General features: G+C 44.9%; 1 long non-coding RNA gene and 1 pseudogene across 2 annotated transcripts; both read left to right on the top strand.

Moving 5' to 3' along the window:
* The first annotated feature begins 2148 nt into the window (after positions 1–2148).
* Positions 2149–15596, top strand: Gm32561 (predicted gene, 32561). Of its 2 annotated transcripts, none has more exons than NR_168326.1 (4): positions 2149–2517; positions 2939–3139; positions 3241–3458; positions 15294–15596. It is a non-coding gene; the product is annotated as a predicted gene, 32561 (long non-coding RNA). The 2 variants fall into 2 exon arrangements; NR_168325.1 differs by having other exon boundaries at positions 2149–2552.
* On the top strand, positions 15580–15698 carry LOC115486217 (annotated as a pseudogene).
* The last annotated feature ends 9411 nt before the right edge of the window (positions 15699–25109 follow it).

Below are 25109 nucleotides of genomic sequence, written 5' to 3'. Positions count from 1 at the left end.
GCTTTCTCTTTTCCCCTGAGATGTTGTCTATGGTTTCAGTAAATTAGACCTTATTTAGAGCTCACAGCTAGCCTGTTGTGTGGCACTTACATAGGAGATGCACTGAGATGTTTCTGCTTATCCGTGAGGTCAGAGCCACCTCTTGGAGAACAGCTTAGGGACCAGGGCCATGCTTTCCATGTACGGACTCCAGAAAGGCTAGCACCCGTGCAGCACATACGTGTGAGTAAGCGAGCAGCTGGGGGAGCTTGCTAAGGGACGGCCGCGTGAGCAGAAGCAGCCCACTTGCTAAAGCTTTAGGAAATCCCAATAAGGAATATGGCTTATAAGGGTTTGTGGGATTTATTTATTTATTTATTTATTTATTTATTTATTTATACGGGCACATGCCACATACATGTTTGGAGATTTGGTGGGTGGAAAATCTTCTAGAGTTGGTTATATCCTTCTCACATGTGAGTTATGAGAATCAAACTCAAGCTACCCAGCAGCCTGTGCTCGGTGAGCCATCTTGCCAGCAAGGGTTTCACTAGTATGCTAACTTTATGGTTTATCGGTCAGCTTTCAGGAAGTCATTGTAACACAATACCTTTTTACAAAGACTGCTTACTAAGTAAAGAGGTTTATTTTAGCTTATGGTTCAAGTTCAGGATCAAGCAAGCCACTTGATTAGGATCCCTGATGAGGCCAGCCCAGGAGCATGCCAGGGCCAGAGAGAGAAAGGTGAGAAGTGGGTCCCACAGGCTCCCTGAAAGCACTATGCCCTCTCCAAGACCTAAGGATGGACACTCCTCCTCAAGGGGCCATGCATCTTGAAATTCCACAGCACCCTACAGATTTGCATCTTGAAATTCCACAGCACCCTACAGATTTGCATCTTTTGCTCTGAGTGTGAGAAACTGATCAAGGTAACAACAATAGCAATAACAACAGCAGCAGTGGCAGCAACAACAGCAAACAGCAGCAGCAGCAACAACAACAGCAACAACAGCAGTGTCAACAACAGCAACAGAAGCAGTAGCAACAACAGCAGCAGCAGCAGCAACAACAACAGCAACAACAGCAGTGTCAACAACAGCAACAGCAGCAGTAGCAACAACAGCAGCAGTAGTAGCAACAACAGTAGTATCAACAACAACAGCAACAACATCAACAACAGCAGCAACAGCAACAGCAACAGCAACAGCAATAACAGTGGGAAAAGCAAAGAAGCAAGAGGTTCTTTTTTTTCTTTTTCCAATTTTTTATTAGGTATTTTCTTCATTTACATTTCCAATGCTATCCCAAAAGTCCCCATTACCTCCCATCCCCCTCCCCTACCCACCCATTCCCACTTCTTGGCCCTGGCGTTCCCCTGTACTGGGGCATATAAAGTTTGCAAGACCAGGGGGCCTCTCTTCCCAGTGATGGCTGACTAGGCCATCTTCTGCTACATATGCGGCTAGAGACACGAGCTCTGGGGAGTACTGGTTAGTTCTTATTGTTGTTCCACCTATAGAGTTGCAGATCCCTTTAGCTGCTTCGGTACTTTCTCTAGCTCCTCCATTGGGGGCCCTGTGATCCATGCAATAGCTGACTGTGAGCATCCACTTCTGTTTGCCAGGCACTGGCATAGCCTCACAAGAGACAGCTATATCAGGGTCCTTTCAGCAAATTCTTGCTGGTGTATGCAATAGTGTCTGCGTTTGGTGGCTGATTATGGGATGGATCCCTGGGTGGGGCAGTCTCTGGATGGTCCATCCTTTCGTCTCAGCTCCAAACTTTGTCTCTGTAACTCCTTCCATGGGTGTTTTGTTCCCAATTCTAAGAAGGGGCGAAGTGTCCACATTTTGGTCTTCATTCTTCTTGAGTTTCATGTGTTTTGCAAATTGTATCTTGGGTATTCTAAGTTTCTGGGCTAATATCCACTTATCTGTGAGTACATATCATGTGAGTTCTTTTGTGATTGGGTTACCTCTCTCAGGATGATACTCTCCAGATCTCTGCTTCCTGAGGGTCGCTCAATGTAACCACACCCAAGGCTTTCACTCTCCTGCCTTCCCCACCATGTGCTGTCAACTGTGAGCTAAAATAAACCCTTGCTTCCTTAAGCTTTGTGATGTCATCACATCAACAAGAAAGGAAAGGAACACAGTACCCGTAAAGGCTGTGGTATCACAGCCGAGGTCTGAAGGACAGACAGGGAGAAAGATGTGTCCGTGTGGGCCTGGGGTATGATGAGGAATGGACACTGGAATCCACAATGTAAAGTAGATAATAAAAAAGAATTGTGGGATTAACTCTCTTCCTAAAGGAATGAGAACAGCAAACCTGTCGTAGTCGTGGAAGTTATGTTTTCAAACAATCTTTAATTTGATGGGATTAAATAGAAAGAAAATGGAATTGTGAAATTTGCAGGAAAGTGGATATTCCTCAAAAGTATAAGCTAAAAGAATTCAAACTCAGACAGAAAGCCCTGCACATCCCCTTGGATGCGAGTTCCAGTGTGATGGATACATGTTCACGCGGGTCCTGCAGGTGATGAGAAGGGGAGAACAGAGGCAAAGGGACATGTGAGTCACGGAAGGGGACATAAGCCGAACTTCCTGCCCTCTGCTCTGTTATAGTTACTTCCTCCCCATAATAGATCCTGGAATTCAGCTTTCTGTGTACAGATGGAGCAAGAACATTTTTTTTTTTTAAATCTCCAAACAAGCCAACGTACGTTATGCCTTTGAGGTAGTGATTGCCAACGCTGGGTTTAATTTTTAATTCTGCTGACCATTAGTGCAAAGGAATCAGACATGACTAGTCCACTGAGTACACTTGTCGTACTGACATGCTTGGGAAAGCAGGATTTAAAATGGTTGTTCTGATGGGAGGCTTTTGTGATCTGGAAATTTCCATCCTTCTTCTGTTTAAAACTATTATTTATTTATTTATTTATTTATTTATTTAGGCAGGTCAAGGCAGATCAGAAAGACTGGTCTGGTGAGAGTAAACTTGGACTTGACCATGGCTGCTGTTATTTGGGACTGTTGCCACATCCACAGAAATGCATGGACCATGAAAGAGTCTGGGTGGTGACACCAGCAGGTCACTAAGAGTGTCACCAGATTGGAGGAACTAGAAGTGGGAAGCTGTGCCTTCATTCTTCTTGGTATTGAGCCCTGCCTTTACAAGTGGTGTGCCTATGACAGGAGACTATTGTCTCTGGAACAGACTCCACCTGTCACGTTCTTCCTCTCTGTTTGTCTTCAGGTCAAAGACCAAAGCATTCGTGAAGTTGAGGGTGAATGAAAGAGAAGTAAAAAGGAAAAGAAAGACATGACGGCTATACGTACGCTGGAGGAGAAAGTTTGTCATAGATATGTATACCCAGAGGCAGACACACCAGGGAAGGAAAGGGAGAGAGAAGAGAGGGGAACCAGCTGCAGCAGCCAGAGACCGAAGATACAAAAAGCATGCGTAACCAAAAGGTCTGGATTATATAGGGAAGTTCCTCTCAGGGAAGGGCAGCCCAGCCCCTGGCCTGGAGTTAGGGGAAGGGTAGAGGGTGGGATATGTGAGCCATACTTTGTAACATGTAGGGACTGAGGGATGCTGGGAGAACCTGACAGCCAGATCTGCTTTGATAGTGTTAAATAGGCACCCCAGCCTTTGCCCTGGCTTGAAACTTAGCAGAGGGTGCTAGTGACTCAGATGGGAGCTCTACCTGGAGGCCTTGTGTGTGTGTGTGTGGGGGTGGGGGGTGGCTGTGGTGAGGTGAGCCTGGGGTTTGCAGCACTAGAAAGAATGCCAGACTGGATGATTTGGGTGAGCACGTATGCAGTGGGGATGTTCCCTTCTGCAGATAATAGAAAACTTTTATCATGTCAGAAAAAAGGAAGTGCTGAACAGCAGCCATTCTTGGGATGGACCCGCTGTGGGGCTTACAGTGGGCTGCCCTGCACTCTCTCTCTCTCAGCTCTGCCCCGCATGCCTAGGGTTGTTTTGGTTTTTCCTCAAGGCTGCTTGTCCACCTCACCAGCTGATCATTGCCCCCAGGAAGTGTAGTGAGTTTACATTGGAAGGAGTCTGGGGTGCTGGTGTGGGGAGCAGTGGGCAGTGTGCACGTTAGAGTGTCATGAGTCCAAAGCGCACTTAGATTGCTGGGGAGTTTTGTTTGTTATTTTGACTTTTTGGGGTCTCGCTCTATAGTCCATACTGGCATCAAACTTGTGACAGTTCTGCGTCTGCCCCCCAAGAGCTATAGTTACAGTCCTGGGTGACCACACTGGCTCCCTGAAGAACTTTGGAGGCCACATTCAGAGCCCAGTGAGGACGGCCCCGGAAGACATATCATCTCTTAGGAGCTTTGTGCTTTCACCCACCAATGGCAAAGATGGTCCTGACACACCTTGGTCATGTTTCTGAGGAAAGGAAAAACATAGCCACTCCTCAGTAACCCTCACCGATCGATCTCAGCCTTGTGCTCACCAGCCCTCACCGATCTCCTCAGTGCCGTGCTGGATGCTCTGATGAGGTAGAGCATGGATATCTGCTGTTGTCTTCTCACTTTTATGTTTCATCTTTTTCATTTTATTGATTGTGTTTTTGAGAGAAAGGTTTTATGTAGCTGAGGCTGACCTCAAATTCCATAGGTAGGAGGAGGTAATCTTGAATTCCTGCTTCCCCTGCCTTCCTCTCCCAAGTGCTGGGGTAAGAGGCATCACCTTTCTTGCCTGCTTCACTCTTCAGTGGGCGGGGCTAGTTTCCAAAAGCTCCTTCCATGCAGTTACAGCCAGGTGCCGCTTGCTGTGTGTTAGGGATTCTCAAAGAAAACTGTGACCTCCAATCTAACGTGAAGCTCCATGTGTAGCACTTACACCACAAATGAGGGACACAACCGTCAGGCCAGGTCAAGCCCCAGCTTTAGCTGTATCAGCCATGAGGCCGTCAATCAATCACTGTACCTATGTTTCCGAACCTGCCTTGTGCTGACATAGAGAGGAGTCTGCCTTAGGAGCTCCTTGTGCACAGGAGAGTTCCCAAGTCTCCTGTGTGGAGGAGGCATTCTCTGGCCTGCTTTAGTCACTCCCAAATAGAGAAATGCTTAAGAAGAAATCTATACTTTCTCCCTTCCTTCTTTGCTTCTTTCCCTCCTTCCCTTCCTCCTTCCTTCCACCTCCTCTCTCTCCCTCTCCCCCTCCCCCTCCCTCCCCCTCCCCCTCCCCCTCCCTCCCCCTCCCCCTCTCCCTCCCCCTCCCCCTCTCCCTCTCCCTCTCCCTCTCCCTCTCCCTCTCTTTTCCTCTCTCTCCCCCCTCTCTCTCCTTTCTTGAGACAGTGTTTCTCTGTGTAGTCCTGGAACTCACAGTGTACACCAGGCTGCTTTTCTTTTTCCTTAATGCATTCTAAAAGAAATCTTATGCTTAGGTTTTGAACGCAATGTTTACTTTGGCCAGTAAATGGAATACAGAATCAAAATCCCATTCACTGGCTAGTGATGGCTCAGTGGTTGGGACGTTTGCTATGTAATTACCAGGACCTGATTTGGGATCCCATACTCATGTAGCTAGGGTGCCTACGACCCCAGCACTTGGGTGGGTGGGGGATGGTGGTCAGATTGCTAGCTGCCAGCCTAATCAAAAAACAGGAGGGCCAGGTATGGGGAGACACTCTGCCTCAAAGGTATAAGGTGTAGAGTGATGAAGGAGGACTCCTGACAACATCCTCTACCTCACATATATGTGCATAAAAACACAGGTACACACACACACACACACACACACACACACACTACCCCCGAGGATGGCACCATCTTTCAGGGCTGGTCACCTCCAAGACCACCTCGGCCTTGGTAGCCCATTCCCCTGTTCTAACCCTCACATTCCATTAGAGGAAAGGCCTGGGTTTCTCTTGCCAATGTGCAAAATCAGCTAACATCTGTGATGTCATCTCCTGGAACTAAGTTCTCCTGCTTTCCCTTTCCCACACAGGAGAAAGCAAATATTCACACGAAGGCCTTTCAATGTCTTTGAAAATGTTTTGCTTTTGGTGTGTTTATAGGTCACTTATGTAACAGTCCTTGAGAAACTGTTACAGTTTTGACTTTAATGCAAATCCATAATGATAGGAGAAGATGCAGATAGAACTAAATTTTTATGTTTTTGTTTGTTTGTTTGTTTGTTTATTGAGACAGGGTTTCTCTGTGTAGCCCTGGCTGTCCTGGAACTCACTCTGTAGACCAGGGTGGCTTCGATCCACCTGTCTCTGTCTCCCAAGCCCTGAAATCACAGGCATGACCCACCAGTGCCCAGAGAACTAAAAATTTAATATTCTTACTTTAAATTTATTAACCAATCAGTTCCTTTACTGATTATTTTGAGACAGGGTCTCCTGTGGTTCTGATTGGCCTGGAACTTTCTTCACTTACCAGGCTGGCTTCAAGGAAATCACCTGCCTCTGCTTCTTCTGAAATTAAAGTGAACACCATCACACTTGGTCATTTTTAGCTTTTATTTATTCATGAAGCTATTGTTTGTGGTGCTGGAGATAGAGCCCAAGACTTGAGCATGTTAGGCAAGAGCTATGTCCATTTCTTGCATTAAATATTGCCTTGTTTCCTTAAAGCAGGACTTTGCTATGCTTCCCAGACTGGCTTCAGGTATACTAAGGTTTACAAATGCTGGGATTGCAGGAGTGCCCCACGGGCCTCTACCAAATCACCTCTTCTAAGGTCAAAGCAGTAGTAGTACTTCTTTAGAAAAAAACAAAGAATATAATCTACTTTTTCCATTATAAAGTAATATTTATTTAATATGAATATTTGGGAGTTGTAGAAAACCAAATGGGAAGGAATCATCTCTGGTCCCAAACAAAAATTAAATCCCTACAGCAAATATTTAATATATTTTCTTCCAAGTATTTATTCTACTTACAGACTGTCCTTGATATAGTGATGACAGTACTAATAACTTCTTCTAGCAGGGTTTCATGTAACCCAGGCAATCCTAAAATTCACTATGTCGTCAATGATGACTTTGAATGTCTGGTCCTCCTGCCTCTGCCTCATGAATGCTGTAACCTCATCATTTTACAAAGTGCCTGGGATCCATCCCAGGGCTTGCTGCATGCTAGGCCGCCATTGTACCAACCAAACTAAATGCCCTCTAAAGTATTTATTTGAGATATTTTAAAAGATTCAGTTATCTAACTTCATGTATATGAATGAATTTGCATTCACGCATATATGTGCACCATGTGGCGGCCTTTTGGGATATGAAGAGAACATGGGATAGTTTGGAACTGGTGTTACAGGCTGTAGCTACTGTATGAGTGCTGAGAACTGAACCTGGGACCTTTGTAAGAGCAACAGGTGCTCTTGACCCCTGAGCCATCGCTCCAGCCCTCCAACCTATTAAAGATTTCCCTAGGTCCCCACTTGCAAGCATTTTTCATGGTGTAATAAAGTCTTTGCAAAAAATTTCCAAGAGTGGTGGTGCCATCCTTTCAATGCCGGCACTGGGAAGGCAGAGGCAGGCAGATCTATGAGTTTGAGACCAGCCTGGTTAATATAGTGAGTTCCAGGACAGCCAGGGCTGTATAGCAAGACCTTGTCTCAAACTTTAAAAGAGAAAGCTTATTTGTAACAATGTACATGTAGTTTGCCATATTTAATTACGTAGTTTTCCATTCTCAAACACTTAATTTACAAATTACGACTGACATTATCAGCTGATACCATCAGTAATTGTTTTCCTATCTTGAGCCCTAATCATTTGGTTCTCTTGCTGTTCAAATATTGCTTCCCATCTCCTGAGGCATCCATCCCAACCGAGGCTACTGCTGACCCTTTGAAAACCTGAAGCAGCCTGATGCTTCCTAGCCTCTGTCAACTCTGTCTTCTAACAGACGCTGCCGAGCATTTCTAGCCCCAAATCCTGAAGCCTGACCACTGAGTCAGTGCCCAGTCTGCTTTCTTGAGTCCCTCCAGATCACCACACAAACTCCTGTTCAAGTGGTCATAGTTAGAGATGATCCTAATTATTCTGCCGGGTTATTTAATATTGCCCTTGATCTTTAGGACAGATTCTCTTCAAGATTCTCATGTGTTCAGTCTGCCCACACCTGTGTCTATGTCCCATGCTACAGTTGTGCATACGCTATCCCATTCTGTATTATAGACCTGTGGGTCTCTTGAATACCTTGTGATCTGTTTTGATAATGCCTTTTCTCTCCTCCTGGCCAATGGTTATCTACCATTTAAAAAGTGTTAGGAGAACCATCCTTTCTCTAGGAAGCCTTTTCAAGTTTCCTGCCTGGATCTTGGGTTGTAGTTCAGTTGGAGTAGCCATTGCTTGATATCCAGGAACCCTGAGATGAATCACCAGATGTAGCATAAACAGATGTGGGAGCTTCTGCCTGTAACCCCAGTAATCAGATATTGAAGCAATGGACGCAGAAGTTGCTGATCATCCTCAGACTTGGCTACACAAAAAGGTAAAGGCCAGCCTGAACTACAGGAGATCCTATAAAAATCCCCCCTAGATCCAGTTTTCCTTCTGGGGTCTTCTCACCACCCTAAGATGTCCAAGTCTCAGACAATTGTTTTGTTTGTTTGTGACGGTCTCATGTAGTCCAAGCTGCCCTCAAACTCTGTGTAGCAAGGATGACCTTTGATTTATGATCCTCCTGCCTCCATTTCTCCAGTACCGACACTGCCAGCAGACAGCAAGTACCCCCATGCTGGGAATCCAACCCAGGGCTACACCTGCTAGGCAAGGACTCTACCAACTGAGCTACATTCCTGTCCCTGGAAGTCATTCTTGAGGGCTGGGGAACTTTCTCTTTTCTTAGATCTGTAAGCTATTTAGAGCTAGGTTCTAGATGGTCTACCTTTGCACACCCAATTCAGTGCCGGGCTCACTCGGCACCTTTGTGGATCTCACTTGGCTGAAACTACTCTCTATTGCTCTACAAGCCAGCCTCTTTTGATGCAAACACCTCTAATGCCACCACATACAAGCTTGTAGGATGAATCCTCATATATGTGACTTTTCTCTTATTTTTAAGGGTGCTAGATACTATATAGTATCTTCAAAGCAGAGACTTTCACTGTGGAATCAGAGCATATCCAGATCTTGAAATGCAATAATAAGACGGGACACACAGAAAGCCCTACAATGGCAAGTTCAATGCTATCCTCTCTGTCTTCTCTATCCTTTCTGGGGGCTCAGCGCCAAGGTTCAAAGTCAGTAACTGTGGTCCGAGGACTAGAGAGCCCTGAACAAACATGACTCCTACATTTCACATTTCTTCTCCTTTCCTGTTGAATAATACATGCTTGTTTTATTCAGATTGTGAAAAACAATTTTAATGAACAGACTAAATACCTGTCTTTCTATTCCCCTAATCTTTAAAAGATTCACACGGAACACAGTTATGAGTCAGGTTAGAGGAAGATTAAGATAACTTCTCTTGACCAGTCTCCCCCACTCCCCCCCCCGCCTCCTCCCCCCTTCCCTCTTCCACTGGTCGGGTCACCTCAGCTTTTAGCGGCTGCTTGCAGGGACCTTTGTCATCATTCTTGTCTAACCCCTTCTGAGCTAGAGTCCTGCCTGCCCGACTCCCAACAGGAAGCGATCTTTCTGCTTTCAGGCAAGCCACACGCCTTCCAGCCAGCCAGCAGCTCCAACTAATTAGCACACGTGATGGGAATTGGAAACAAAGTCGCCAACAATAGGAGCGTGGGAACCCCGGCCGCGCCACAGTTCCACCTCCCCTCCCCCATCCTCTCTGCGCAGAACCAGGGGCCTCCAGGGCGGTGTCCCTGCAGAGGGTCTTCCCTCAGTCTAGGCTTGTGACGGCCAGAGCTCTTGCACGATCCAGCAGCAGGAGGTCAGTGTTGATCAGAGCCAGAGAAGAACAACTGTTACCAAATATCCTTGAGGCAGGTCAGTGTCCTGAAGGTTTAGTGACTCTGCTTTGGTGATGACAAAGAGACCAGCTCATTGTGCTAAGCAGAGGAGGGGTACTGCCCTGTCCCTATCCTGTGGAACTAGACTCAACCCAGTAGCCCCTAACCTGGGCACTGCTCACCAGGGCCTCTGTCCTGGGAGCCCATCAGCTGTCTGAAAGCAACTCTAGGCACTTGACACTCAGTGTTCTCCTATGTCAAGGTCACCCTGGATGGAGGCTAATGGAAACTCAGCTTTACTTTCCAGTACAGGACACCGATGACTTTAAAACCTCCAGCTTTATTGAGATACAATTCATATTCAATTCACTCACTTAAAATATGTGATTGGATCAATTTTAGTGGTTTCCTACGTATGCACAACTACCTACTAGTGTTAGGTAATGGTAGAATATTTTCATTTTCTTTTCTTTTTTTTATTGAAACTTTTTTTAATTAGGTATTTTCTTCATTTACATTTCCAATGCTATCCCCCCACTCCCCTACCCACCCACTCCCACTTCTTGGCCCTGGTGTTCGCCTGTACTGAGGCATATAAAGTTTGCAAGACCAATGGGCCTCTCTTTCCACTGATGGCAAAATCTTGGTTGGTGGCATAGCTCAGTAACACAAGTGTGGGAGACCCTAGGTTCAATCTCCAATAGTGTGGCATGCATGCACACACCCACATACGCACAAATCTCCAATACTGTAACACACACACACACACACAGGTACACACACACACACACACACACACACACACACACACCTGGTACCTCCAGCTAGCTCTTCCTATTTCTAGTTGTCTTGCAGACTGACCACAGAACTTTATGTCATCTTTGTGTTGGTTTCATTCACTTACCGGGTTCTTCAGGGTACCTCTGGGTTCTGATGCAAATCAGCACTTTTTTTTCCCCATTCCAAAAACATTTTCCTACATTTTCTACTACAATACTATTATACTGCAGGGATTTAAATCACATTTGGTTGATGGGTACTGGAATTGTTCCCACAATGTGGCCATGTTAAGAAGTTCACTTGGACTTCCTGACATGCCTTCTCATGGGTAGATAACCAGAAGTGAAGTTGCTGGTTTGGAGGTAAATTTGTGTCTGGCTTTCTTTGTTTTGTTTTGTTTTGTTTTGTTTGTTTGTTTTGTTTTTTCAGGACAGGGCTTCTCTGTGTAGCCCTGGCTATCCTGGAACTCACTCTGTAGACCAGGCTGGCCTCGAACTCATAAATTTGCCTGCCTCTGCCTCCCAAGTGCTGGGATTAAAGGCGTGGGCCACCATGCCTGGCTATGTGTAGCTTCCAATGGCTCAGGGTTCTGAACCACAGTCCATGCTAGTCTGTTTTCTTTTCTCCAGATCCTCATCAGCACTGGCTGTTGACTGTCCCTCTGACTACAGCCACCCTACAACAAATATATGAAGTGATTTCTCAATTATAAAATTTTAAAAATTGGATCAGCCCTAAACTCTTTCTGGTGTGAATTTCTGAGGCCTTTCTGGAAATAAGACCTGTGAATTGCACTGTATATTCTAAAAGGGTCATGAGTGGCAACTTACTATAGCAGCTGCTAAAAGCATCAGTATCATTATTTGGGGGGCTGGGGACTGAAATAGTTAATTATTTACTAATGTATTTCTAGCTAATGTATGGAGTTGGACAAAAAGGCCCATATTAGGGACCAACTGCATTTGATATTCTTCCTTCCTACCTCCAGGCCCCAGTGTGTAGTAGGCAAGTTGTTCCTGTGTTTTGTGTGATTAAAAATGACCCTATGAAATTCTAGACCATCAGCTGGCAGTAAATCCCTACCTGCATTGTGTTGTCCACACACAGACGTTTTCTGAAACCAGGCACTTTAATCAGGGTTAAACTTTATTAGCTATGACTATAAAATTGCATTGAGGAGCTTCTCTCTCTCTCTTCTTCCTTCCTTCCTTCCTTCCTTCCTTCCTTCCTTCCTTCCTTCCTTCCTTTCTTTCTTTCTTTCTTTCTTTCTTTCTTTCTTTCTTTCTTTCTTTCTTTCTTTCTTTCTTTCTCTTTTTTCTCTCTCTCCTTTCTTTCTTTCTTTCTTTCTTTCTTTCTTTCTCTCTCTCTCTTTCTCTCTTTCTCTCTTTCTCTCTTTCTCTCTTTCTCTCTTTCTCTCTCTCTCTCTCTTCTTTCTTCCTTTCTTTCTTTCTCTCTCTCTTTCTCGCTTTCTTTCTTTCTTTCTTTCTTTCTTTCTTTCTTTCTTTCTCTCTTTCTCTCTCTCACTTTTCTTTCTTTCTTTCTCTTTTTCTCTCTCTCTCTCTTTCTCTCTCTCTCTCTCTCTCTCTCTCTCTCTCTCTCTCTCTCTCTCTCTTTCTCTTTCTTTTTGAGACAGGGTTTCTCTGTGTAGCCCTGGATTTCCTGGAACTCACTCTGTAGACCAGGCTGGCCTCGAGCTCAGAGATCCGCCTGGCTCTTAACTTATGCAGTTTCTAAAGCACACTCCTAAGCAAGGTGTGGCAGCATCCTTTGGGGACTACATGTTTGGGAGATGAATTCTGGAACCATCCCAGTTTGATTCCCTGTAGGTAGCATCCCTGAATCTGTGTGAGTCTGACTCTTGCTGCCTTCAGCACAGTACTAGGTTCTGAAATTAGGTTGTGTGTGTGTGTGTGTGTCTGTACCCCTCCTCTCATTATTTGGATACATCATAGATCATCACTGTGGACTAGGCTGGCTGTGACAACTCATCCCTTTAATTCCAACAGAGGCAGGTGGATCTCTGTGGGTTCAAGACCAGCTTGGTCTACATAGCCAGTTGGTGGTCAGCCAGGGCTATATAGTGAGACAAAGAAGAAGAAAAACCACAGAAAAAAGAGCCCACTGTGGACAACAGAGGAACACTATGGACTATATGCAACAGAAGAACAGGTTTTCTGCCTATATAATTAGTATATATTATTAAACTCTATTATTACCATTGTAACGCACCCTTTACTTTTAATTATTTTGCTTTTGTAGATTTGAAGGGTGGCCTCATCTATGCTTTTGTCTTTTACTTGCTCATTTATCTGGCACTCAAATATCTGAGCATTTCATTTGACACAGGAAGACAATGGTTTCCTTTATTGTCTGTGGAACCCTTCCCATGAGAAATTTATTTTGAGAGTCACAGTTTCTCAAGATAGGCAGCAACTTTCTTAGACATCAAACTCCAACCGTCACCACTGGAACTACACCCACATTCAAATGGCTTAAATTGGGACTTTCACACACATCCCTAATTCCTTGGGGAAGTACCAGGTTCTTATCATTCCAGAGAACTGGGTAGATCTCAAAGCTACACAGCTGAGTGCTGTATATCTCAAGATCTCTGGACAGACTGAGTCTAAGCAACTTTGTTTCCTTCTAAACTTTCCCATTGGAGTCAGGCTCTCCACCAGCAAAGACAAATAGCTTCTTAAAATAATGGATTGCAAATGTGGTCCTTGGACCAAGAAAGTTACCTTACCTTTCTGCAATGCATGCTAGATACTGCTAGCCACTGTTTCAGGGCTAGAAAATGGAAAGTGATTTGTTGGGTTGTTTATTTATGGTAGTCCAGGCCATCCTAGAAGTTACTACTGTAGCCCAGGCTAGCCTCAGACTCCCAAATGTTGGGATTACAAGTGCCTAGCATGGAAATGAATTTTGAGGTAGTTACTTCTATTCACTGACAGGCTGAGTGCTGCTCAATGCCTTCTCACAATTCATTTCCCATGTTCTTTCCATCCCTGGAAGCAGTCTTCATCACACTCACTCCCAGCAGCTCTCAACACTACGACTTTCTTCTATGAGTCATTTTAAACCATCTCAACTATAAGTAAGTGCAGACTGGGAGTCTCCCTCAGTTTCCAGTCTAAGATAATTTTACTCAGTTCACTTCCTTGCCCACAGGGTTATATAATTCCCATCTCACTGGGCCATCCTTCCCCTGCCTGCTTACTCTGAAGGGTGTCCTTTCTCTACCACATCCCCAGATGATTCACAAAACAGAGATAATATGATCAAAGGCATTCATATACTCTTGCATCAAAACAGAACCTGAACTATTCCTTTCTTATTTCACCATCTAAACATGAAATCCTGGCTTGCACTAAAAAAGAAAAAAAATGGATTGTGGAGACTTAGAGTCCATGGCATATGCACACACATACACACACACACACACACACACACATACACACACACACACACACACACACACACAGAGAGAGAGAGAGAGAGAGAGAGAGAGAGAGAGAGAGAGAGAGAGAGAAGGGAATACCAATGAACATGGACCGTGTTCTAGGTTTCTAGTATGTTTATAGAAATCTTAAGAATGGCAAACTCCACAAAGCATGACTATTTAAAGTATATAATACAGTGCCTTTGTAGAACACATTTCCCTATTAGAAAGCAGAATCTTGTGCTTGTTCAATATTGTCAGTTTGATGATATTTGTAACCATCATAGACACAAATCCCTGGGTTTGCCTATAAGGGATTTCATAGAGAAGGTTAACTGAGCGGGGGTGGGGGTGGGGAACTCACCCTAGAGGTTTTGGGATTCTTGAATAAAGAGGAAAAAGTGAAGGAACATGAGAATTTATTGTTTTGCTCTCTGAGGTGGACACAGTAACTGACAGCTGACTTCCCTTCTGCCTCCTCCACCGTTTGGACCGTTCCCTGCCTTCCACAAGCTGCTTTGCTTTGATATTTTGTCATAGCAATGAATTAAGTAACACAGGAATATGGGTCAAGTTAAGAATGAATCCTCCCAAGTCAGATTTCAAGGAGAAAAATAAAAGTTCAATAAATGTTGCAAATCAGAAATCAGTAGTATGGAAACAGCAAATCTTTGTGTTTTGATCCAAAATCTTAGAGGAAACAAAGATAGTAATGAAGGGTATAAAAATGTTTTCTATGAGCCAAAGTGACCAGCTTACAGGAGACAAGTTATTCCCCTAACCACTAAATATTACAGAAACTCTTGAAACGGGGTACAAAAATCCTCCAAGAGACAGGTTTCACAGACAAAATGTGAAATTCATAGAAAACTATGCTTATAGGATATGTATTTATAGTTCCAGACATGAATTCTGTTTTGTGAAGTAGGTCTTAAATCCAAGCAGAAGGTGGTTGGTTACCACTATTTGTACCACTATTGCCTGAGTGGACATATCTTAGCAAGCCAGGAGCTATATAGATCATACAGTCCAGAGTTGGGTAGAGATAATGGTTATTTTTCTTCCCCAAGAAGCATGAATAGAAGATTTCAGCACTAAGGAAGTTATCCAGTAAGGATGACATTTCCAGGTGGGTACCAGCTTGACTTCTCTGTGTTCTCTGACTTAAGCATGCAATGTCTTCAACAATAGGGTCTTCCATCAACTTCTGGAGGGGAGCCAGGAACAACGGCAAGAGCTCGTAATGGGGACTTTATGATATTCCTCTGACCAACAACTTCAAACCACGGCCTCATTCCTGGCACTTTGACTACCTCTGCTGTCCCAGAGGACATCGAAATTCTTTTTTATACATGTTTATGTTTTATGAAGTTTCCACAGTAGCATGATTCCACATATTTTCCCCAAAGGTCTCTAGTGTTAGCTATCCTTCCATATACTCCCAAAGGTGGGTATTTTAAATAAAAAAATTTAAGGACCTGCCCCTAGAGGCAATGCAGGTGTGGTTGTTGTGTCACATGAGTATCAGTAGGTGACAGACTATGTCCATGCTGTGTTCTGATCTAGGAACTTCTGAGTGATTAGTAGTCTAATATTCCCTGGAAAATGTGAGCCTAAGATGACCACCAGTCCAGAGCCAGGCAGGTCTGGACAGGATCCCAGGTGGGGAGCAATCTAGAGACTAGAAGAGTCCCTCTTTGGACTATGTGGGAGTGAGCCTGAGACAAGGGGACCCTGGAAGTCAGTAGGGCAGGCCAGGTGAGCAATGAGCCCAAGATGACCATCATGTAGGCCTCCTGAGGTGGGGGCAGACCACATTTGAGATGACCCCTGCCCAGAGCCACAGTGCACCAGTGGGTCATAGCACTCCTGAGGCCACTCCTGAGATGGCTCCAGACACTCGGAGACCCCCGGTTCCACTAAGAGGAGCAAGTAAGTGGTGGAGAAATGGAAGAGAAGGAGAAACAGAAGGGTGTGGGCACAACGAGGAGAGGCAGAACTGGAGATTCAGTTCTGTGAGGAACAGCCTGATGTGAGTAGCCTGTGATACCATCTGGGATCATGGCGGGGTCCTAGCTTGTGATACCACTGAGGGCCATGTCTGGGTCTTTAGCTCTGCAGTATCAGGGGTCTTTGGTGAAAGGCCAGGCAGATGTCCCTCCAAAGGCCACTTGGGCAGGCAGGAAAGCTGGGACAGCCTGGGGCATGAGAGCAGAGAGCCGGCAGGTTGCCCAGCTCAGATGCTTCTCAGGCCCAGGCCCAGGGCTCTGCGCTGGCCCACCCCAGCATCTACCCCAGCGATGAACTGCTGGAGAGTGTGAAGGGGCCAGACCTACAGATCTAAACCTGTGTGGTCTCCATGACACGGGGCAACAGCAGGATACCCAGAAGGTTCTAGTACTGACAGTAGCACAAGCCAGAGGCCTTGTACCAGTCATTGCAATGAATATTTGTAAGCAAAGAAGCGTGGACAAAAGTGTATACTATGGGACACACTGACACACTACAGCTTGCACAATGAGATTTTTGTTTTTCTCTTTTGGGTTGCAGGGTTGGAGGTTAGGTAGGAAGGGAGGAGGAGATGTGTGGAATTGGAATTCGTGAATGTGAGATTCACAAAGAACCAATAAAGGTAGGAAACACGACAACAACAAAACCCAAAACAAACAAACAAAACTTTAAAGGAGAGACATCATGGCTCATGTCTGAAATCCTTACTCGGAGGCTGACACAGTGAGTTTAAGGTTAGCAGGACTATATACTGAGTTCCAAGTTAGCTTGCCTACCATGTGAAGTCTGTCTCAAAAGCAAAACCCAAAACCCCAAAAGTTACTTTAAATATTTGTTACAGTGATTATGCAGGGACTAAAGGACTGAGGTAATGACATAATTGTACATACAAATGCAGGGACAAGCTGAACTATCTTCAAGCCAAGTATATTCTGTTTTATAAAAATGATGGCATGTGTTTAAAAAAATCTATGGCATACTCAGCCAATTCAACTCCCTGTTTTTATACTTTTCCTCATATGGTAGAAAATAAATTGATTTTATCTTCCAAAGGGCTGAAGGTGTATCTCAGTGGTAGGGTTCTTGGCTAGCGTGCACGAGGCCCTGGATCTGATCAGAAATGGGGTCAGGACAGTGCTCACCAATGGCTGAAGATCTTCCACTAGGCTCCACCTCTTAAAGGCTTGTCTTGGTCAGTGTTCTATTACGTTGAAGAGTTACTATAGCAACTTTTATGAAAGAACATTTAACTAGGCTGGCTTACAGGTTTAGTCCATTATCATCATGGTGGGAGCATGACAGCACCCAGGCAGACATAGTGCTGGAGATGTAGTTGAGAGTTCTACATCAGGATCCACAGGCAGCAGGAAGAGAGAGCAGAGTGAGAGGGAGAGCGACGGGGGGGGGGGGGGGGGGGGATTGGGCCTGTTGAATTTTTGAAACCTCAAAGTCAACCTCCTAATGACAAACTTCCTCCAACAAGGCCACACCTACAAACAAGGTCATAGCTCCCAACCCCTCTGAAGCAGTGCCACTGACTAAGCATTTGAGTACAGGAGCCTATGGGGGCCATTCTTAATCACACCACCAGAAAGTCACTTCACCTCCCGCACTGGGAGTCAACCTTTGATGCGTTCACTTTGGAGGATGATCTGGTAGATCAAACATAGCAGAGAGCAAAAGGAAGTTTCTTCATGAACGGATTCTAGCCGGCCTGAGCATGGCAGCAGGACTCTGCCAGGTCTTTCTCTTCTGCTGCATTTCCTCAGCCTTGCTACAAACCGTTAAGTTACGTTTCTAAAGCTAGCCATCAAGGTCTGTTCTGGCTTTGGCCACTTCCTCCTCCTGAGTCTGACTACCAAGGACCACCTATCGAAGTAAAGAAGCCCAGTAATCAAAAGCCCAATAAGAATTAAACACCCTAACACGGAGGTTCCCATTTTACCTTTATAAACTGCCATTCGTCTATGGGCCACACCAGCCTCCTCTTCATCCAGAGGCAGTCCTCTGTCTCTCTGCCCCAGGACAAATACCCCTTCCCCTTCTCCCTTGTTCCTTTTCCCTCCTCCTTCATCTATGTCTTGCCTTCTGCCTTTGTTCATCTGGAGAAAATAACTCTTTGTGCTGAGAATTAGGTCTTGGGGTGTCTTGTGCCAATATCAGCCCCTTTACTTCAAGTTATAGAGATCTACCTGGAGCAAGACATGAGCTGTGTCTCAAAGTATGCTCCTGGGAAATTGAACATCTGGTCCACTGTATTGGGAAGACTATTCTTGCAAAGACAGCTATAACTATAAACCTGGAGAAAGGAATCCTGCTAGCAGTGCATTCTGGGGAATTAATACGGTACAGCAAGTAGAGGGAGCTGAAATCTTAGAGGGAGGGTCCTGGTCTCATGTAATGTACAGCCAGAGGCTGAAGGGCCAGTTTTATAAAGTGGGATACCTAGCAGAGAGAAACTGGCCATCCATTCCTCTGCTCAAGTGGAGAAAGAAAGAAGAAAATGTGTGGGCTGAAAACTCGAACTACTTTTAAGCAGAGATGTAAGAAATACCATCATCTGTGTCATTTATATAGAAAGAAAGTTGTCCTAGTTCATTAACTTGTAATCCCTAAAGGATTTGAAAAGTCATTGAAAAATTAAAAAAAAAAAAGAAAAAAACCAGACTTTCTCTGAAAATAAGGCCTTTAACATGCAAAACAGTATGTCCTTTGCTCAGCCCAGTCAATTATATATAAAATAGTCCATTTCAATGATGTTTTCAAAAGTAATTATATATATATATGTATATACATATACATATATCACTTCTTTTACAATGGAAAAATAAGTTTATTGATACATACACACATATATATATACATACACATGTATTTGTGTGTGTGTGTATATATATATATATGTGTATGTATATATCTCCTTTTCACTCTAATGAGCATTAAAGAGAGCTATGACAAAATCTTCCAGAGAATGAACAACAGAATTGAAGATAAGGTTTGGGGGATCATCTATTTCAAAACTTCTGTAACATCCTAATACATCCTCATAAGTAGACAGACCAGCTCACAAAGGTGCTTTGCCCAGCAATTGAAAAGTGTTCCACTGGGGGGTAGAGTGTCTTCTGTCTCTTTGTCTGTCTGGGGTGGGGTGGGTATGTGCACAGGGTGCAGGTGCTGGGCCTGGGGAGCCCAGAAGCATCAGAATCACGGGAGCTGGAATTAAGAGAAGGTTGTGACCATGCTCAATATTCTGGAAACCAAACTTGGGTCTTCTGCAAGTATGTACCCTTAACCACTGAGCCATCTCTTCACCCCACACACACATATATGTGTGTGTATGTATGTACATATATATGTATATGTGTGTGTCTGAATAAACTTATTTTTTCCATTTAAAAGAGCTCATACATATGGTAATATAAAGAATAAAGCATGTATAGAATTTCATAACTACTAAAGAGTTCTAAATCTTGAGAGAACAAGCTGAATGTGTTATACAATATAATCTGAATCATTAAGTAATAGAATGATTTTCTAAATATAAATTTCTAATATGAATATGGAAAATAAGAAAAAATTAATATCTAACTTTAAACATTGAATTTATTAGTAAGAACACTGTTGTGTATCTCAGATTTAAAAAAAAGTTTTGCAACAGGAATTATCTTACCTCTAGCCATCATCAGTTCAGTCCTACAGACTGAGTCACGTAGACAATAAGAATCCCATTTTAGCCTTGGAGACACTGTCTTAGTTAGGGTTTTACTGCTGTGAACAGACACCATGACCAAGGCAAGTCTTATAAAAAACAACATTTAATTGGGGCTGGCTTACAAGTTCAGAGGTTCAGTCCATTATCATCAAGGTGGGAGCATGGCAGCATCCAGGCTGTCATGGTGCAGGCAGAGCTGAGGGTTCTATGTCTTCATCCAAAGGCTGCTAGTGGAAGACTGACTTCCAGGCAACTGGGGTGAGAGTCTTAAGCCCACATCCACAGTGACACACCTACTCCAACCAGGTCACACCTATTCCAACAAGGCCACAGCTCCAAATGGTGCCACTCCCTGGTCCAAGAATATACAAACCATCACAGACAGGAAGTGTGAGAGGAGGACCCCAGCATGATGGGGTGCCAATGAGCCACCCCCACTTATGGTCTTGCAGATGTCTGGCTACTGTCTGCTGTGGTCGGTACAAAAAGAGGAGGAAGAGGGAGAGTAAAGAAGGATGTGGGGAAAGGAGTGGGGAGGAGGGAAGAGCTCTAGTTTCCTGGTATCTTCTCTTACCAAAGCACCAGTTTCACCATGATGGCCCCCTCTTCCTCCAAACCTAATTACTTCCCAAGGGCCCTGACTTAGAGTTACTACCACTGTGGTGAAACACCAGGCCAAAAGCAAATAAAAGAGGAAAGGGATTATTTTGCTTATACTTCCATATCACGGTTCATCATCTAAGGCAGTCAGGACAGAAAGTAGAACAGAGCAGGAGCCTGGATGCAGAGCTGACAATGAGGAGCGGACAATGCAGAGCTGACATGGGGTCACAGAGGGTGCTTCTAATGGTTAATCCCATGGCGTGCTCCTCTCTCTCTCTCTCTCTCTCTCTCTCTCTCTCTCTCTCTCTCTCTCTCTCTCTCTCTCTCTCTCTTCCTTTTTTTTCCTACTCAATTCTTTATTCCCATGGGAAACTTACAGGGTTATTTAACAAAATAACTGTTCAGGGCTTACAGCCCAGAGGTTTCTCTGTGCAGGCTTGTCCCTAGGGCCCCAACTGGAGAGGGAGCCCCAGTCTGGCCTTAGCTGTCTCTTCTTCCCCTTGTCCACTGGAATTGATCACCAAGTTGCAGGAACCAAAGAAAAAAACCATGTGATCTCCTGCTTTGCCTGCCCCCCTGAAAGGGGGTCTGGGTGCTGGTGGTGGGAGTTTGGGGGCTTCTTACCTGTGAGGGTGCCCCGCCCATACCTCATTCCAGTTGTCAGACTTGGATGCTCCAGGGCTATGACAGATGGGCCATGGATTTGAGTTCTGGTCTTCCACAAGGTCCTTTACAAGGCATCCCAGCCGCCCTTCCTGGAAGAAGGGATAACTTCTGCCGCCTCTTTGGCCCTGTGTTTTCTGTTTGTGGTTCGTTTTCTTCTTCTTTAGTACAGAGAAGCAGCGACACACAAGACTGTTTTTCTGTCCTGTTGTCAGCGCTCAGGTATTCCAAGTGCTTCAGTGGGTACAGTTTTGTTGATCAATTTGCTTCCAAAAGGGTTCCATGGTGACAGCAACATCCACCCTGCTGCAGCCATGCTGCAGATGTCATGCGGGTCACCTTACTCCAGGTGTCACACTGTCCAGAAAAGTGTGGCCATTGCAGCCTCCGAGGACGTACATCCTGCCTTGGTGCACGGTAATCCCAAGCGCACTGCGGGGAAGCTTCATGGGGGCTATGAAAGTCCAGGTCTCTGTCTCCATGTCTAAGCGCTCCCCGCTATTCAGCTGGTCCTGCCCATCGTAGCCCCCTGCTGAATAGATACAGTTGTGCGGCACTCAGCCCGCTAAAGGGAAGCCTCGGCCTGCTTTCTTATAGCACCCAGGATCACCAGCCTAGAGATGGCACCACCCACAACGGGCTGGGCCCTACCCCATCAATCACTAGTTAAGAAAAGGCCCCATAGGCTTGCCTATAGCCTAATCTTCTGAAGGCATTTTCTCAGTTGAGGTTCTCTCCTCTCAGATGACTCTAGCTTGTGCCAAGTTGACATAAAAACCAGCCAGCAGAGGCCCCTTCTCCAAACATGATTTCTTCAGGCTATGGAGCTATTACACTTGCTGCTTTTCCCCCTTCTGTAGCACAAGGTTGCAGAGTCCCAGTAGATATTGAATACAAACGAGGCCACATCTATGCTCACACTGCGATGGAGATCCAGCTCAGTGGTTATTAGAACTTATCTTGTAGAGGACCCGGGTTCATTTCCCGGGATCCACATGGCAGCTCATAACTGTGTGTAACTCCAGTTTCAGGGGGTCAAGCATGCATATAGTGTACAGGCATACATTCAGGCAAAACACTCATGTGCATTGTGGTGGTTTGAATAGATTTGGCCCCATAGATTCAAGTGTTTGAATGCTTGGCCCATAAGGAGTGGCACTATTAGGAGGCATGGCCTTGTTGGAGTAGGTGTGGCCTTGGTGGCTCTACACTTGTATATCACAGTGTTGGCAGGGCTTGGAGCTTTCTTTCCTAAGTTCAAGCTGTACCCAGTGTGCCAGTTCCCTTCTGCTGCCTGTGGATCAAGATGTAGAACTCTCAGCTCCTTCTCCAGCACCATGTCTGCCTGCACACTGCCATGTTTCCCACCATGATGATAATGGACTAAACCTCTGAAACTGTAAGCCAGTCCCAATTAAATGTTTTCCTTTATAAGAGTTGCCTTGGTCATAGTGTCTCTTTACAGCAATAAAACCCTAAGATATGCATAAAAGTAAGTAATAAATAATAAATAAATCTAAACAACAAGAAAATACCTCCTCCAAGCTACAGTGAGTCAGTCTTCCTACTTGGCTTAGATTCTGCCTTGTTCTAGGCTCTCGACTCACCTGGGGAGGACCTGTCCATACTGGGGAGGACCTGTCCATACTGTGGATCAGGTTGAGCACACCTGGGGAGGACCTGTCCATACTGTGGATCAGGTTGAGCACTGTTTGTTAACTTCATCCATATTCCCAGGAAGGCTCTGGCTTCTGTCCCTAGTTGTTCCCAAGATGCCGTGTGGTAGGGAGTGTGAGCACCCGTGTGGCCCGGCGTGTGTTGGTGATGGGGACAGGGTTTACAGAGCAAACAATGCTTCCTTTCCCCTCCCAAATCATCTATTGGCTCCCTCAGACTCTGCTCTTAACTTTTTTTGTCTGCTAAGAATATCCGTACCTGCAATTCTCTTTTCTTCTTCATCTCTACCCTGTGCTTTTGAATAAAATAAAGAAAGCCTTTTGACTCTAAAATCAAAGCTCCAGGAAGTATCAATTCTAGCCAATAGGCAGTGGGTTAGAAGCTGGTTAGTTTCAAAGCCATAGACTTCCATGTGACTTCCAGTCTGGGGATCACCTAGAACCTCCTATATTTGGCCTTTCAAAATTGGATTTATTTTGTCTCACTTTGCTGTTTGTTGCTGTGATGAAACACCATGACCAAAAGCAAGTTGAGGAAAGAAACGACTAATTTTGATCTTGCTCTTTGCAGTCCAGCATTAGGTGAAGCCAAGGCTGGAGCCCAGCAAGCGGGCTCTTGTGTCTGAACTGAAGCAGAGACCATGGAGAAACAGTGGTCAGTAGTTGATCTCATGGCTTATCCAGGTCACTTCCTTATACCACCCAGGACCACTTGCTTAGGGGTGCCACTGCCCAGAGCGGGGTTCTGGAACCTCTCACATTAACCATCAACCAAGAGCTTACCCTACAGACCTGCTAACAGGACTATCTAATGGAGGTGTTTCTTAAATTTAGGTTTTCCTTTCCCAGATGACCCTAGCGAGTATCAAGCCAACAAGAACCAAAACCAAGACCCAACTAACCATCACATATTTATTATAATAATCTGTTGCTGTATTAGTTGTGGTCCTCTAGAGTGACAAGAACTTATAGGATGAATTTCTCTCTGGATTCATTCTCTCTCCCGGACACTTCTCTTTTCTTGTTGTTTATGAAGCAGCGTCTAATATATTCCAGGTTAGCTCTCAACTTCTCATGTAGCCGAGGATGGCCTTGCACTGATCCTCCTGCCATGATCTCCATAGTGTTGGGACCACAGGCACTGTCACCATCCCAACAGATGCTGTGATGCATCGTTCTTACTGATGAAGAAACTGAGGCCCATGGGACTGAGGTGTGGGCATGGCTAAGGACTAGCTCACTGTGACTCGAACCCAAGCAAGTGACTTATCTCCCCTCCTTGCCCACTGTCCACGGTGTCCTGTGGGGTTTACAACTAAACACGCCTGTCCAACAAACACCATGGCACATTAGGAGAGCTGAGATGGACATGCGCTTGTCTGTGGCATGGCATGGCACAAGGCTGTGTGATGTATGCAGGGTTTCTGGGGGTCAATGCATATAGTGGGTAGAGGAAAATGGCTGTGGAGTCAAGACTCTCTGTGACAGTTTGGGGCCATTGTGCTTCGATTCTGACAAGCAAAAGCTGAACTCTCTGAGTGTGAAGCTTATTTATATACCTAGTTATAGCATTTGTGCTCAGGGGGATGTCTCTTAAGAAGAGACTAAAAATGAACTGCTGCTTTAAATAGGTAGCACCAATTACCTCTCACAATGCTGAAACTCCTCTGCTTTCTAGAGATGCTATGCTAATATATCTGGTTACTAGATTATGCTGCATAATCTCAGCAGTTGTGAGATATATCAGAAGAAGATGCTGAGGTCACCTATGGCTACATTCACCAACAGACCGGACACATCAGTATCCGGGTGTTATTTAGTGTTGGTCAATGGCCACACTGATATAATCAATGCTCTTTATGTAACTGGCTTTTGATGGTGATTATTATCAATATCCTTATGTCACAGATAATAGAGATGTAGAGGTTAAATAATGTGCCCAGTGTCGGGAAGTTCTGAGGAGATGGATGTAGACTATGGCTTTTCAGTCTCTTTGCTCCAGGCCTGACTCAGTGCCTACCATGTAGGCATGAATTTTTAAATCAACCAAACCCTAGAGGTTTCAAATACGTCACCTGCTGCCTCACCTCAGAATTTCTTGGTTATTTTTTTGCATTTCAAGACAGGATTTATGTAGCTTGAGTTGTCCTGAAACATTCACTCCTCCTGTCTCAGGACTGGGATTACAGGCCTGTCCCACCATGAGTTATTCTAACACAAAACTGTTTTGGAGACAGGGATAGCACTGGCCTGGAACTCTGTTTGATCAGGCTGGCCTCACATTTGAGATGTGACTGACTCAGCGTCTTGAGAGCTGAGGTAGGCTGTCCCAAAGCCGTTTTG

This window comes from Mus musculus, chromosome 3 (genome assembly GCF_000001635.26).
Source record: "Mus musculus strain C57BL/6J chromosome 3, GRCm38.p6 C57BL/6J".
Lineage (NCBI taxonomy): Eukaryota > Metazoa > Chordata > Mammalia > Rodentia > Muridae > Mus > Mus musculus.
This window is presented reverse-complemented; position numbering and strand designations above follow the sequence as displayed.